This window comes from Sinocyclocheilus anshuiensis, unplaced genomic scaffold, assembly GCF_001515605.1.
Source record: "Sinocyclocheilus anshuiensis isolate Anshui unplaced genomic scaffold, SAMN03320099.WGS_v1.1 scaffold723, whole genome shotgun sequence".
NCBI lineage: Eukaryota > Metazoa > Chordata > Actinopteri > Cypriniformes > Cyprinidae > Sinocyclocheilus > Sinocyclocheilus anshuiensis.
In genome coordinates, this window is record NW_015551048.1 from 136,099 (window position 1) to 153,953 (window position 17,855).

A 17,855-nucleotide genomic window follows, 5' to 3' on the forward strand; every position below is an offset into this window, starting at 1 on the left:
AAAAGGCTTTTTTTTTTTTTTTGCTGAAGGTCGTGCCTTCTTTGATGATCACAGAGAGCTTTCATCAGCTATCAGGTTTGATAGACTAAGACAAAGCTCTAAGAATCATGTTCTATAAGGTTAACTGCAGGACAAAGTAGGCAAACCCAAAAAAACCTTGGTTGAGTCTGTTCACTGAAAACTACTCACTCATTCACTGTTCCCTATATACTGGATGCCACGTAGTTCACTAAATGGGGGAAGGAGATAATGAAAATGAGATGAAATTTATGGCAGGAGGTGGAGTACAGAGGTCTGGTGAACAGTTTTTATGCAGCACACATATTCTGGCGGAGAATGATGTCTAAACTACTGGCTGTCATGGACAACACACTGGGAATATGAGGGAAAGCGGAACAAGTTTAGCAGTAGGTTAATCCAGAATCATTGCAACAGAAAGTCCTACAGGTTTGCGCCTGCTGCTACAAAACTTTCCATCTGGTGCAAGCAAAGAGGCCACCTGTAATATCATTTTACTTTACTTTACTTTGAAACTATTTTATTGTACATTATAGGCATATTCCCAAAGCCAAATGCCTTATTTAGAAAGATGCAAATAATTAAAAACACATAATTGACTAATCAAACAAATATTCTTTACACAGATTATCCAACAAGCACAAAGCATTTTGTAATGAACATATGTAAAACTACAGCACAATATGGCTATAGTGTGAACTTTACGAATGAAAATGCTCACAGTGTGAGCTCAAGTTCAAATTGAATGGCCACGTTAATTTTTGAGAAATCGGAAATCGTTAACAATGATTTTTGAAATGTCCATGACAAAGGTTTTAACCTTCATGTTTCTGCGTCTCAATCATGCTGCATGCATAGTGCTGTTATATTTGTGAATGAATCTGCATTTTTGAGCAATTTGAAAATTAATAGTTAAATTATATTAATAATATTAAAACAAGGGAAACATTTTCTGCTTTGGTGTCCCACTCTCATTGGAGTCTTTTGTACACACATAAAATTTAATAAAAACATATCAAGACTTGTTTGGTTCTTTAAGGACTTAAAGTGTTTTTGTTGCAAAGTGTTTTAAATCTGAACACTAGACATCATATACAGTACTTGCTGAAGTTGTAAATAGTTGCAGAGGATTAAACTGGGCATCATACATTAAACGACTGAGGATCACACACTACAGACTTTTAAGTCATTCTGAACACAAACTCACACAGAAACACGTGCGTGCCTTTTTGCTAGGAGAATGAAAACAATATGTGTTCTAAAATGTGTCTCCAAAATATCAAACGTTTGATATCTTCCCACTGGAAGAAGTCATATTGTGACCATCATACACTGCACGATTTTCTATGAAATCTGTCAACTCAGATCTGCAGACTGGCTCTGAGTTTCAACAACTAGCATCAACTTGTGCGGACTGTAACACAGTCTGACCTGAATACAGGGTCAGTGAAAGAATTGAATTGTTTTTGGTGAACTAATTCAAAAGAATCAAGTCACTGAGATAACTCAAAAACCTCCATTTGCAAGCATGTATTTACATACAGTTGTATTTTACATTCAATTCAATTCAATAGTCAACATGGGGCAACATGTATATTGAAAATAGCAGAGGACCTAGTACAGATCCTTGTGGCACTCCATACTTTACTGGTGATAATTGGTGACTCCCCGGGGGTGACTCCCCGTTTAAGTAAACAAAGTGGTAGCGATCGGACAGGTAGGATCTCAACCATCTTAAAGCCTGCCCTTGAATACCCGTATAGTTTTGTAATCGATCTATGAGTATGTCATGATCTATAGTGTCGAACGCAGCACTAAGATCAAGTAAAACTAGCAATGAGATGCAGCCTTGGTCTGACACAAGAAGCAAGTCATTTGTAATTTTAACAAGTGCAGTTTCTGTGCTATGGTAGGGCCTGAAACCTGACATTCTATTCTATTCTATTCTATTCTATTCTATTCTATTCTATTCTATTCTATTCTATTCTTCATAGAGATCATGCATGTTCCAGTAGAAAAGAATAAGTAAATTTATGAATTACACAAAACACATTTGCATGGGCACTTTAAATTGCATTGAGTTGCATCTAAAATTTGTGCTTTTGACACACTTTGATTTAAGACATGCTGATTCAGCCTGCCCAACATGGTCAGTGTTCACAATTACATTGCCACCTAACTTACCTTGCTGCTTTCAACATTTTTACACTACAAGCAATCAGCTTCTTTTCTTGTGATGTTGGGGTTGATTGCTATGGTACTGTGTTTCCCTCAGGGCCAGCAGCCATGGAATCTAAGCCCCAGGAATCTTTTCGCTTTATAATGTTTAACTAAGAAAACTAGGTTGTATTGTGAGGACAAGGAGTCTACAGAGAAAGCCTTAAGGAGATGGACATGCTCCTACATGTCATTACATATCAGCAGAAGCATTTCACAACAATTAGAGAAGAAATATGCTTTTAACAGTAGCTGACTGATATTTAGAACACTAACAGACAGGGTGTTTCCATAGACAAACTTTGCTGCTCTACTACTTAGTAATGCACTAATGCATTCTATGCAATAAAGTCTATTAATGCACACTGTACAAACAGCAGTCGATGGTTTCTATGTAAGCTGTATTCTGCTTGCACATTCCTCAAACACCTTGAATGGGGGGCTCCTCTGGACTAGATCTATAAGTTGAGGAAATTATGCTTAAAAAGAATTCTTTACATTCTCTTTACGTGCCTGTTGTCTTTCACCAATATGATAGCTAAATATGATGCATGAAGAGAGTAGCACTGGTATGTCTGAGGAGCCATCAAGGAATTCTGCAGGACATGGTACATACATTTGAAACATGGTGAATTCTCTCACAAAATAGGCCATATGAAATCATATCAAGCCCATTTGCTTTCATGCTACTGGACTTACAGTAAATAATTCATTGGTTCACATTATTCTAAGGAAAATATTCACAATTTTTGATCAAATTTTAACTTGCTCCACCTCTAACGACTTTTCCCTTTGGCCTTCATCTTTTACTAAAAATTAAAATCAGTTGTTTTAAATTCTACACACCACTACAAGCACAATAGCGTAAGGTGCATTTAAAATATGTTATTACTGTGTTACAACATTAGTGTTTTAAAGACTGTCAATATATCCAATATTGGTTGATGCTTAAAAAAAGTGGCCAATAACCAACATGCTACATATAATGTGCAACTCTAATAAATGCACATGGAAGTAAATTAGGTTGTGAATGACATTGCATTTTGACTTTAGATGAAATTTCTTAGCCACTAGCAGCATTAAACAGAATTGCAGTTTCTCAACCAACCAGAAGTTGACATGTTGAATCACTGAAACAACCAACCATTTCACTTCTGTAATGTGACATGTTTCAAAGTGAAACAGGATATTCGATGAGAAAAAAACATGTAGGGCGAAACTTGATTTTACCCATCTGGAATTGATTGGATCATGAAAAGTGGTTTCTAAATGACAGGGGGTTGGAGGTGGAGGAGTTGAAAAATAAGAGAGCTTGGTGACATCAGCCAAAAAAGAAAGTAATTTCAGAGCCAAAGCAAGATGTTACATTTTGATTAAAGATTACAGAGACAAACTTTTCTCTCTCTCTTTGGAAAGGCTTTGAACCAATGAGTCGCTCACAATAAGACCAAGACCAACTTTCTTATAAGATGAGAGAGTAAATATGTGGCCAGGGTGTAGTGAAGGTTGTACCCTCAGATGATTCAGAGAAAATAAACACTAGAGGGTGACTCCGCAGTTGTCTGAGGTGCGAGACCTGAGACAGCCCCGCTCTACAGATGCAGTGTCAGCCTCCACATCCCAAACCACTAATGATGCCTAAAAATCCTGAAAATACCACAGGGCCCCGAAAAGGTTGGCAGGGGAGTCTGCCTGTGATGCGTTAATGTTAACTGGATGGAAGTTACAACTTATACACACAGCCATAGTCACTACATGAGGAATATATTTCATGAAAAGAACCTCACAACCTAGTTCCCAGCCTAGTAGTCCTTACCTTTACTTACTGCTGGTATTCACAAGGGATAGATAGGTGTCAGGAAGCTTACACTCTTAAAAATAAAGGTGCTTCACGATGCCATAGAAGAACCTTTTTGTCTAAATGGTTCTATGAAGAACTTTTAACATCTGAAGAACCATTCTGTTTCACAAATGGTGCTTTGTGGTGAAAGAAGGTTCTTCCGATTATAAAAAGGTAAGCAAGAGATGGTTCTTTAAAGAACCTTTGACTGAATGGTTCTTTGTGGAACCAAAAATGGTTCTTCTATGGCATCGCTTGAAGAACCTTTTGAAGCACCTTTATTTTTAAGAGTGTACACTGATTTATTCTCTTATAGGGTCTTATATGCAAAGAGAGAAAGAGACCATTATTTTGAGCTTCACGCGAGTCTACATGCCATGCGTAAACACACTTGTTCAGTACCATAAAATAAGAAATAGTCATGTTGAACAGCTGTTTTCTTTGAAATAGTTACATCAAAGCTAAAAAATGTGGAACCCATTGAATACAATATACATCGCTTTGTATCACAGGAAATTTTGAAATAGAAATTCTAAATTAGTACTGTACTTTCTTGTACAACTTAGTCCAACTTTGTTTTGTTTTAATTATAACTTTGCAAAAATGATTTTTAATAGTGTAAGAGCTGATGCGCAATTGCTGTTAGATATGATTTTTACTAATGCACCCTTTTTTCATAATTTTTCGAAAAGTTTTGCTTAGAATCTCAGTAAACGAATATTAAGAACAACAAATTTTAAATGGGCATGCAAATTTTATTAGTTTTTTTCTTACTAAAATCACAAAACATTTAACTGATAGTCATTTGTCTTATGTTTTCTTGTATTTGACATTAGCACAGAAAAATAAACACCATTTTAAGTGATGGCTCAAAATGCTAATTCAATTTTCACTGGTTAATCACTCCTTTGCATATGCTCAAATCTGCAGATATTCTGATAATTTACAGGTGCATGTTTGGGCATGTCTGATCTGGAAAAACACAAGTATAAAGCCACAGACATGCACGCACTGTGTGTACGAGTGAATTTGTCTTACACACCTAACCAAAAAAGCCTTGAAGGCAACAGGCACGATTATTCACTAACCATGACATGGCTTTACACATCATTGCAAATGGCCTGTCAATCATCTTCTTCAGCTGTCATTTTTTTTGTTAAATCTCCATGCATACCTAACAGAAACATAAACATACATGTCTCTATGAGCTAATTCTTTCCATTAAATTCCTCTTATACCCTATTCATTGAAACTGGTGTGAACATATATCGCAAACTAATGGGTGAAAAGTGAAGTTTTGCTACTGCCCCCTCTACATTTCATTAAGTACTCGTTTTATACCAGTGCACTTCTGTATGTAGAACTTAAATTCCTCTTATGAAAACCATCCATTTGTACAGCTGTTTTCCTTTAATTATTTTTAAACTCTGTAGGCCTAACAACAGTGCAGTGTGGTATAGTAATCCAAAAGTTTTGATTAATTGCACTGTGCAGTTATGAAGCAAGTCTATTACAGTACAAATCACATTGTAACAACAGAGGATAATACAACGGATTTCCTAATGTGCTATTTGCAGAATATAACACCCCTAACTATAAGTTGGAACAATTAGTTATATCTTTGCAGGAATTAAAACTCCTAAATTTCAGAATCTTTATAGATTTTTAAGTCTAGTCATAACTGTGTTTATAGAAGAGTAATAGTGAATATAGTGAAATAGTGAATTCGTCACTATTGATTAGGAAATGAAAGAAACATGACAGGGTATTTAACGTGTGCAATGCGTCTACACTAAGTTTACTTCACATGTTCTGAAAAGTGAAGCTAAAAAAATTTTGATCGCCCCCAGTGGCTGGCTGCAGTATAGGTCATAAACTCTACCCTCTCCATGTAAACAAATGGGACAGGAGCCAAACTAAAAAATCAAATTACACTTCAAATAAATATTCCCAAAGATGGTTTCCATCTAGTTTTATCATGCTTATATATGCTCAAGTGTTTCGCTTTACTAATAAGTTTAGTTTTAGTTTTAGTTCATTTGATGCTATAAAAACGGGGTGTGGCGTCATGATAGTGTGTTTGTGATTGGGTGTTCAGGAGTTTGGGCCAGACTTTGATACTCCACCGCACAATCACTACTGCGCAGACACCGGCTCCAAATGACATCATCGGCAGAAGATGCCAGCGGCCATACCTGGAACATTTAGCATCACTTTTCAGTAAAGATGCATCATCCATCATTTTTTTTCCTTTCACAGTCTTTGATCTCAACAGTAACATATGGCACAGATTTTGTTGTATATCCTTGCATGTGTGCTCGCTAAAACAACAAACATCATATAAGCAGGTTTGACTCTCTGAAAAGACTTATCGAATCAGACTTGTTTAGAACATGCTTGATGGTGCATTTGGTGTGAATCTCTGGTTAAATTGCTTTCATTCAAAAGGTTGTAAGAGATGATGGTGGTCTTTCCAAGAAGCACAACACGGTCTGCTGTCCAGGCCTGTGCTTGAAATTAAAGACATAGTTCACCCCAAAATGAATTTTTTTGTCATCATTTACTCACCCTCATGTCTTTCCAAATCTGTATATGTTTCTTTCTTATGTTGAACACACACACACACACACACACACACAAAATATATTTTGAAGAGTTTTCAAGAACCAAACAGTTGTTGGTCCCCAGGGCCGGATTTACGCATAGGCATTCTAGGCACGTGCATATGCTCGCTCGTCCAGAGGAGGTTACACAATAACACAATGAAGAGATATATAATATTTTTTGTTATACTATGGGCTATCTACAACAGTAAAAGAACCAAAACACCAGAAGACATTGAGCAAATGAATATAACAAACAATAGGGTAAAAAATGACAAACTATTTCCATGTCTTCGACCTTCTTTTATGTACAGAAAACACGCTTTCCTTCTCCCGTTCCCTCCCACAGACAGTAGTTACAGACACACACTCTCGCACACACGCAGAGACGCAGACAAAAAATAGTTGTCAGAGCTGTTGCTGCCCCGCGAATTTATCAATAAAATAGTTTCGCAGCTGAAAAGCTACATGACATTTCTCAGTAGCGAGGTTCTTGAAGCAGTTCAACTTAAAGATTCGCTATTAGTAGACGCTGCTGCTGAATACTGCTGAGAGATGCACAGACGCACGTATTCACACGCACTTAATCTCTCTCTCTCTCTCTCTCTCTCTGTCTTTCTCTCTCTAATAACTGTGTTAGACTGCATTAATAACTGCGTTAGCCTGCATATCAGTGGCTCAAGCCTCTTTTATTAGCTCTAAAATGACGTTTTGGAATTTGCAACAGAACGTTTGCGGAAAATTAGCTAGTTCAACACACACGATATTTCAGGACGGAAACATGTCAAGTGTCTTGAAACAAATCATCTGAACAATTGATATGTGATTGTGACTCCAGGCTGTTAAAATTGTTAGAGAAATAATGCACTCCAGAAGTGGTACGCACCGCCTATTAATGGAATGGTCTTTCTCAGTTCTCAAACAAATTAAGAACTACATTTCGATCTTTATTGACTGAACGCAAGCGCTTATTGCGAAAGAAAACACTGTAACGGTTTCACTGATTAAGAAATATGTTTGTTTGTTTGGGTGGTGGTAAAATTAGGCATATTATATTAATAGGAATGGGGGCCCAAAAATTTGTTTTGCCTATGTCACGAAAAGAGGCAAATCCGGCCCTGTTTGTCTCCATTGACTTCGTCGGGAAAGAAATACTATGGAAGTCAATGGAGACCATCAACTGTTTGATTACCATTCTTCAAAAGATCTTCTTCTATGCTCTACATAAGAAAGAAACTCATACAGGTTTGGAACGACATGGGGGTGAGTAAATGATGACAACATTTTAATTTTTGGGTGAACTATTTAAGGTTGGTTATGTTAGGATACATAGGTCCTTCCAGTGGAATTGATGGGATTCGGAAAACCCATTTAACAGGTGCTTGGAGGGGAGGGGTTGATAAATGAGAGGGATTTGTGTCGTCAGATGAAAAAGAGGTGGAGTAGACAGCAAACTTTTTTATTTGAAATAACTCACACTGAAGAACGGATGCTAAGAAAGCAAATAAGATCCATTTTGATTTTGTGTTGACTTTAGGAGACCTAGGCTTAAAGGAATTATGCAATCTTGCCATTTAGACTTTTAAATCCAGTTCTTTCATTTGTGAGGTCGAGCTCCCCATCATCCGGTGTCAACAAAGCATGACGTCATTGCCTCGTGGCTGCTCAGGTAGATCCTCAGTAATGCCATTTCACCTGTGTCATGATCCAGCAGATCAGGCAGCTTAGCAAACAGAAACTTGGCAAAAGCTTCCAGTAGCCCACCTGTTGTTGCTACTGTGATCCTTGTGATGAAAAGGTCCATATTGTTGCAGCATTCAAGGGCTGTCATTTCAAGCATGTCAAGGGCTCCTTCCAGGTGTGCCCAAGAGTGAGCTGGAACCAGCCCAACAGATCCCTATCTCGCTAACAACTCGCTGCCAAAACAAAGATGTGTAAGTGGTGGATAATCATGCCAAGATTTGTGTTTCATCTGTGCTATTTATGTTATGTTAATGACACATTATTCTTTGCGTGTCAATAATTGGTTTCTCCTTGAAGGCAGAGCAGATTAGCTCTAGTGTGGTGTACTGTATGTTGTCTTCACTGCTTATCAATAAAAAAACATTCAAACAAGAATAGACAAACTTTTCTCCTCCGCTCTTGCCAAAACAAATCTCTCATCATGATTTATAACTTCCAACATTTCTTTTTTTTTCTTGCTTATTAAAAGTTTCATCTAGATCTTGTCAAACGTGTAAAGATTGAACAAAAATAATAGACCTGTATTTGCTCACTGCCACTGAACTTGTGCCATGTATGTCCTCTCAGAAATGTATAAAAGAAGTCTTGACTCTACTGGGCCAGCTTTAAAAGGATTGTTCACCCAAAAATGAAGATCTTGTCATCATTTACTCTTCCCCATGTTGTTCTAAACATGTGTTACACTCTTAAAAATAAAGGTGCTTCAAAAGGTTCTTCAAGCGATGCCATAGAAGAACCATTTTTGGTTCCACAAAGAACCATTCAGTCAAAGGTTCTTTAAAGATCCATCTCTTTCTTACCTTTTTATAATCTGAAGAACCTTCTTTCGCCACAAAGGACCTTTTGTCAAACAGAAAGGTTCTTCAGATGTTAAAGGTTCTTTATGGAACCATTTAGACAAAAAGTTTCTTCTATGGCATCGTGAAGCACCTTTATTTTTAAGAGTGTACTTTCTTATATCAAACATCAAAGAAGATATTTTGAAGAATGTTGAATGAAAAAATACTTTGGAAGTCAGTGGGGACCAGAAACTGTTTGGTTACCCACATTCTTCAAAATATCTTCTTTGGTGTTCAACAGAAGGAAGACAATTCACACAGGATTGGAACAACTCGAGGAAAATGATGACAGAATTTTTGAGTGAACAATCCCTTTAACATAATGGAACATGAATAATGGGAAAAATATTAATATTCTGGTTGAGCATGCTCAGTCTCTTTCATCAGCTCGAGAGATTTTCTCTGATATTAAAAAGTTTAGAGAATAGCCAGATGCAGTAGGCTATATAAGAAAACCGGTACACTTATTCCATTTCAGAAGTATCACGATTATTAGTGCACATGCTTAGACACAATCTTTTAGCTTTCCTATTACAGCAAATGTAAATAATTAAGCCAGACTTTCAAAATCCAGCTGCCCAGTCAGTCCCCCCAGCTCTCTCTCTCTCTCTCTCTCTCGTTCTGCTCTAAGTGAATGGGAGGGGCGCAGAAATCCTCGGAGTGTATAAGAAGTGCCGTTCTCACAAGCAGGGATTTTACACAGCAACTCAGGACGAACGAAATGAGCTGCCCCAGAGCCGCTACAAAATGCTGGATGGACACCTTCTCCTGGGATGGTTATCATTTACCATTATAGTGCTTCTGATCAGCTTGCCTGGACCGTGCACGGCTTACTTCGGGTAGGCAGAGGAACTCTTCCTCAATCTTTAAATGTTTTTCAAGCTTCACGTTTGTAATGAATAGACTAAAGATAGATTTGAAATTTATGAATCAAAAATCATAAACGCAATCTAGGAAATGTTATGTAAACTTCTCTCCACAACAACCTGTGGAGTTCAGATTCAGTCTGAGTGATGTTTTCTAATTATAACATCTTCGCATTAAGTCTCCGGTTAATAACTTATTTATAAATTCAATACATTTGCCCTTATTTACAAGTTCATTAAATCGTGCATATCGGCACATTTATCAATGTCTTAATTCAATAGCGTGTTTTGAATGGCAGGTACTAGCCGGTCAGGTTTGTCTTTTTCATAGATGCTTGTAGAAGAATGAAAACAGACACGAGCAGCTCTCAACAGCTGTTAACAATAAAGCTACGAAGATCTCTAACCTGGTGGCCAAAACGTCTGTTCAGATCGCAGATAATATTTCTTCATCCAGCATAAACACTCGTTTTGGCACCCCCATTGCTTGCTCACTAAGTTTAATAAGCGCAAGTTCAAGAATGTGTGTTGAATTTACAGTTTCCCCAGTTCCCCCTATAAACATTCCCCTAGCATAATTTTAATTGAGGTAATTGTGATACCGCGGGAACGCCTTTGGAATATGTTCCTCTATGACGCGTGCATTTCTGCTTATTGATATTATTCCATTATGCGCCTTCATGTTTCGAGAAACATGTGTTTAACTTTTAATCATCGTCTTTAAATCATTGTCACTTGTATCAACAAGTTTGAAACCAAGTTTGGAGGGGTTGACTGCAATGAAAGTCTTTTATATACAGACACAGAATATGTAAATTACAGATGTACATGAGTTCATGTAATCCAAAATTATTGGACGTAATCCACGGACAGGTGTGCGTTTGATAGCCTCTTATTGTTCTAACCCAGAATTTGTAGTGATGCACAAGACAGAAAATTTTCCCCGTTCGACAACTGCTCAGAAGTTCATGTCACTGTATCATTATTTCTCTTGGCTCTACAGTGATGGAAGATTCTATGTAAAAAGGTGTGCTAAGGAGAGGATATTGTTAGGGCAAATCAAGGGCCAGGGCGGGAGTGGCTCCCTCAGGCCCCATTGAACATTATGAAGCAGTAAACCGGTTTGTTGGGCTGCAGTGGTTGTAGACTGGGTCTAAGCCTATTCTACCCCCTCTTAGGAAGTCAATAAATTTAATAAATGCTGGCCTGCGTTCGCATGGGTGGGACAGTACTTCACATAAAAATTTATAGTCTCCATTATTTGATCTGAAAGATTGTTATCAATTGGAGTTAGCCTCTTAACAATATTTTCCCCTTGTTTTTTGGCACATTGAATGGAAAACGCTAAACTACAATGTCTGATAATGAGCAGATATGCAGTGTCAAGAGGCTGTGTCTAATAAATGTCTTGATATTTTTAACATTCAATTTGTCATGCGTATGTGAGGCTAACTAGCCATTGTTTGAAAGTACTCAAACTTTTGCCAGTTTCAGCACTTTGCCGACTTTGACGGAAACTGCTTGTGCTTCCATGTTATCGGGTCATGAAAACAAACTATAGGAAACTCATTAGTGATATACTTCACTATGGGTGTTCTTTCTTATCTCACGCAATGAGTGTTCATTTTGAATGCTGATATGGGTGTCGTTTTCTAGGCTTTTTGTTGAACTCTACAGTCAAAGAAGGGGGTGACTCCTCAAGACAAGGACACAATCACAAATCAAACAAGTCATTTCAACCTTGTGCCAGAAACAGCACGAAACCATTACTTTCTGACATGTTGTCACACTTGCTTCCACTAACGTGCAAATAAATACCTTCCATGAGGCGAATGCATCTCCGGCCACTGATTTACTTAAATAGAGGGTCAATGTTGCATACCCAATTTCCCCAGTGTGGTGGAGCATATGTGAAACTTAAACACAGTCTCTGTTTGACCTCGGTCTGTGTCTCTGAGGGTTGGGTGGGATTCCTTGCCTAGTTGAGCCGCTGCTGACATTGTCATCCTGGCCACAAGAATGCAAAGCCTTAGTTTTTACCAGCCGTCCCCTCCAGCTTGTAGCGGCAGGTGTCCAGTGTTTATTTCAGCTATATCTCATTCAACAGCAGTCACAGGGAGACCAGGTCCGGTTGGTTGGGGACAAAATGGTGGTGGAACAATGCAGCAATACGGGGGCTGCACACTTTTTGTCTAGGTGTAGAGCTCACCTTAAATAGCCTGAGGGACGAAAGGGGAAGAGGTTACGTGCTGGGAAAACATGGGGAAAATAAACCCTGAATATCCAAGGAATGAGGTTGTTTTGTACCTGGCTTTGACAAGTTTATGCAGATCTCCTGAGGAAGCCAGCCTGGGGTCACATGTGGGGAACCTGACTTGAAATGAGGGTAAAGACTGATATGTAAGAAGCTGGTTATTGCCACCTAAATTATGATTCTAGAGATGTAAATTATGCTGTGTTTACATTTGAAAAGCCCAAAACTGTCGCATTGCTATCTCAACAGTAAGTTCTGACAGATGTCTTGACATTTAAAAGGAAGACTGGTGAAATGCACTCGACCTGTTAACAAGGAACTATTTAAAATCTTTATCAGTTGATAAGTTGTCAGTTGTCAGACACTTTATTATTTAACACCAGCTGTTGCTCACATGTTCCAAAATCCTGTGTTGAAGACGTTGGCTGCAACAAGCTGCATGTGTATGTGCATGATAACCCTGTAATAAGGGCTCAACCAGTTCTGGTTCTAGTTCTGGCCCCTAGAACCCAGTCAGAACAGGCGCAAAGCTTCCACAGTATTTATTTAGGAAACAGTTAGACTCTAGCTTTTTGCATTTGTAGATCTGCAGTGAAAGCTGTGCATCACTCCTCATGTAATTCATCTGTCATTTATTTTGATTTCGTTAACTAAATAATGAGTCATGTTTTGTCATGACCTGTCCATCAGTAGGTGCAGCAGTACTTGCAGTGCCTGATGTTTCCACCAGGGGGTGGAGTCACTACTGTAAAAGCGCCCTGCTCTTCAATCATCATCTGCTGCTTTATGAAACCTTAGTACAGTGGGAAATGAGTGGCAAAAACAGATATGAGCACAGAGAGCTGCGTGACGAGGATACAGGGAGAAGGTCAACAGAGCAGCAGTTTTTTTTCAAAGGTATAGTTGTGGTCAGTTTGATCTGTTTGCGATGGCATTTTTTGGCCGCGACTCTCAGGAAAGCCCCTGTACAGAAGCAGTTTGCTGCACAAGACTTCAGATTAAATCTCCCGACTAGACTTGGGCTCGGGAATGTTGATGAGAGCGGCTGCCTGAGCTGTGGTGGATCGCCTTTCAGTGCCAGAGAATAGCAGTGTCTGCAACTGAAGATCCTCACATGTGACCACTTCCTACACACACCCACAGACTTTTTACTGAATCATATGCATATGTTCTTTACATCAAACTTAAACTGTGTTTCACTTAACAGACACGTGATGGTCTTTTCTAAAGGTGCAACTCCACCGAGGTGTGTGTCATTGCTGGACAGCTTAACACAGTGTTTCGTTTCTACTATAAACACACTTACGATTATGAACATTTCTTTGGCTTTCATGACATTTCAAGTAACCACTTGAAAAACGTCAATCCGTGTCTCTATATTTCAACCGGTTTGTTTTTCCTCAATGGCTTTCTCGACAAGCTGTGAGAATGGCTTCTCCCGTAGGAGTCATCCCAACCCTGCCTTGATTATATGGTATTATTGCTCTGGGGAATGTCTTTAAATGTGTTTGGCACACTTGCATCCAAACGGCTCAATAGTCTGGTAGTATGGCTCCGACCACAGATTTTTTAAGAGAGGGCGGGTCTGCTCCTGCCATAACCCAGTCAGCGGTGTGTTTTGTAGATATGTAGGCTGTTGTTGGGAATGCAGTGATGGGCATCGCAGACAGGAGCGCATTGCCAGGCAAAACCGGAAAGCCAATATGGAATCTGAATAGCTTTTGGTGGTCAAAGATTGATGAAATGACGTTAATTAGTGGCACTACCATGTCATGTGTTTTCCGTCTCCCACCACAGGCTGTTTTCCGCCACAAAGGGCTTTGGGTGGACTCTGGGCCAAAATGATCAGTGACTACGGCCAAGATTAGATGACTGAAAAACCATAAGATGACTGTAAAAACTCTGAGCTATGAACCATACATGCACATTTATTACATGGACTGGGTGTTGATGCCAAAACAGTAGGCAAGACAAACCAAGAATGTACCTCAAGTTTGTGCTTTTTCCGTTTCATTATGCTTGCATCAAACTTGGAGTTTTTAATTAAAGCTGTTTGCCTTTTCATTTAGTCTGTTAGAGCCGCACTCCCTGCATAACGTGAACAAACAAACAAAAACACACAACCACAGATGAATGTCTCAATAGATGGTTTTGGCTAGGGTAGCTTACGCGCATGAATCAGTCTTCGGTCTTTAAGACTGAACTGGGGAACAATATACTGCTAAATTATTATATAAATAAATTATATAAAAATTCAAGTACTTCAACTGGTTCCTCTAGGCATCAGTATAGTAGTACTTGTGCACTCTGATTTCACAAGAGTCTCTAATATGTAGGAAAAGATATATAATCTCTGTTAGCAGCAAATATAAATAACCAACTAATATAGCTTGCATTTGAAATTAATTAGTTCTGTGAAAGGCATTTTGGTTTTTGGTTCCTCAAGGCACCAGCTGCAGTACTTGTAACTACAAGGCACACAGACTTTTCGGGAGTCTCTAATATGTAGAAAAAGCTATATAATTTCTGTCAGCAGCAAATATAAATAACTGTAACTAATATAGCTGTCATTTTAAGATTAATTGGTTCCGTAAAAGACATTTCGGTCTTCTATTTGGAATGAAGATGATCAATGTATCAGCGCACCCATAGAATCAGTGTCATAGATGCCGTTTCATTATATTGTCACACAACTTACAATAAGAACCATAAATGTTACGTTACTAAGCCCCGCAGTCAAAGCATGTTAGGATTCCCATCTTCTTGAGTCCATTTTTATGCTTTTATGATCAGGAAAAACACATCATTAAGGGATATGTTTGCATGCTTTTCGAAAAGGCTTTTAGTGGAAGCCCAAATGAGAGAGTGGAGCAGTTCTCGTACCTGTCACTGGGTGCTGGGGTTCTCAGTGCCATGGTGTGAGGTCGATAGGTAGAGTCATGTGGAGCTCTGTGGTGCACCCATGCTGTGCCAGTCACACAGTCACCATCGCTGAGCAGCTGACCTGTGTCGAGCCCCGTGGTTAAACCTCTTACTAATGCTAACCACACGCACGGTACTGTACGCACCAACCTACTGTGTGTGTCCTACTCTACTACCCCCACAAGTTATTTTCTAAGATATTGTGCCCTGTTAATATTGTTTCTCATAGGCACCATTGAGATTACTTAGAGTGAATGGAGACTATTGCTGTGCTGCTTCTCTGGCTAGTTTCCAAATAAAACAACCTCAGTAAATACAGGTACATTAGTGTCTCCTCAATTGTATTTCAAAAGAGAACACAACAATATGAAAAACTATGGCTATATTTGTCAAGTTAACATAATTTCTTAAAAAAATATGTCACTTTTTTGTCACCTGAAACATGCTGGACTGTATGTTCCAAAGCGACTTATATAATGCCGTTATTATAAGTGCACACATTTGGATTCCTGCTGAATGAGTGAGGTATATTTGCCCAAGTTTAACACATTTCCCACTCTCGGGTAGCTTCATTTTTGGGAGACACTTTATTTTGATGGTCCTCATTAGACATTCTGTTGACTATAAGTAACTTTGCAACTACATGTCAACTACTTGTCATTAAAGTATTAGTAGAGCATCTGCTTAATATATGCTAACACTTTCTTCAGATATCTGTAGTCTACTGACTATGAGTAACTTTGCAACTATAGTCAACTTAGTCCATATAGCCTAACAGTCTGATAACACTATACTAATACTTCAATGACTGGTAGTTGACATGCAGTTGCAAAGTTACTTTTAGTCAACAAAATGTCTAAAGGTGACCATCAAAATAAAGTGTATTCAAGTATTCCAGTTTCGCTTCAAATAAATTCGTTTTGGCTTGGTGTTCTTAATTTATAATGAATGACTCTATAAATTATGTTTGTTTTATACTTATCATTCCTGTTCTGAATACCGGTAAAGTAAAATGATTTGCTATGAAGTTGAGGGAAATAAAATGCATGTTTCTAGTCTTTCTATGTTTACAAACTTTTCATTTTATTTACCGGTATTATATATTATTTCTGAAAGTAATAATACATTTGGACACACCCCAATGCGACTTGCCTGTGTCTTTTTCTTTCAACAATGCAGTTTTGACCTGGTGTGACTTATAGTCATTTTCTGGAAAATACGGTACCTACATTCAAATGTCAGTGGATTCAATTTTATTCAATTAATTTGTCATCAGATTCTTCCAAGACCAGGTATTGCTCAGGTATTAAACTAAAAACTATTTTGTTAAATGCTTAACTTGTCCCACACCATTTGTGCTACAGGCATGAACAATATCTCAACTCATGCATCTTGTTGAGGAAAGATGTACTACTACATTCCCAAGACTTAATGTATGATTTTGGCAGGTAAACTTGAGACATTTCTTTAGCAATGGTCTAGCAACAATCCACAGCATCACGCAATTATTTTTCCATAGATAATCACCAACTCAACTTACACGCGGTGAAGCTCAACAATTGCTTGCTTATTTAAGACTGGCCTATTTTTTAAATAAATTTTAGACAAACATCAATGACAACGTTGATATTTAATTCAAACAAAACTGAGAAATCCCCTAAGAAATTAAGCTTTCCTTTGGGATTTTCTAGGTGTTGTCCATTAACTTTTCCTTTAGATATTACACCTGGTTACAACTGTAGTAGACTGGCAACTCTGTTAATGATTTTAAGTACATACTCAAGTGACCTTGCCAAACAAAATATTAGTGCCAAGTGAATAAACATGTCATCCTCATCCATCTGGCCCCACTAGCACATGGAAAACACTTTTCTTTGCGAAATGTTTCAAACATTCTGGAATGACTATCTGTGTCCGATTGATTTTTAGCCATCCTGTGTGTGTACATCTGCAATGTTTCTGTGTTCTGTCATGATGAGAACTGACAAATTTACAACCTGATATTTCTCAACATCTCGGCTATTGTGCCAGTGACTGGTGTTGGGAATCCAGAGAGCAAGTCTCATTAGACAGCCACAGCCCACAGTGACTCTAAAGGTCATGGTGACTCGTTCACATCCTGTGTGTGTCACTCAACTGTTGCCATCATGTCCCGTCATCTTCTTGCTATTTGGGAGCACTTTGTTCTTGCAAGGCAGACAGTTCACTGGTGAATTCACAGATCATTTTAGGGGTGCAGACTGTGTTCATTAAGATTTGTCACCGCATAGAGCAGTTTCTCTATGCCGACTTGCATTTATTGGTCATGATTGATTCCAGTCCCAAAAATGATAATCATAGAACTGACTACAATGCTTTTTTGTCAAATTTGTGTTAAGAATTTTAGAGAAAGATGGAAAAGTCTTGAGTAATTTACCACTAGGTTTTAGTCAGTGGTAAACTAGGTTTTAGTCAATGTGCAACGTATGGTTAAAGTTCTTATATACAGTATATATATACATATATATACAGTATATATATATATATATATATATATATATATATATATATATA

General features: G+C 38.2%; 1 pseudogene; it reads left to right on the forward strand.

Annotated features, from left to right (window-relative positions):
- The first annotated feature begins 9,974 nt into the window (after positions 1 to 9,974).
- Positions 9,975 to 17,855, forward strand: part of LOC107661907 (protein Wnt-9a-like) — a 29,862-nt pseudogene continuing 21,981 nt past the window's right edge.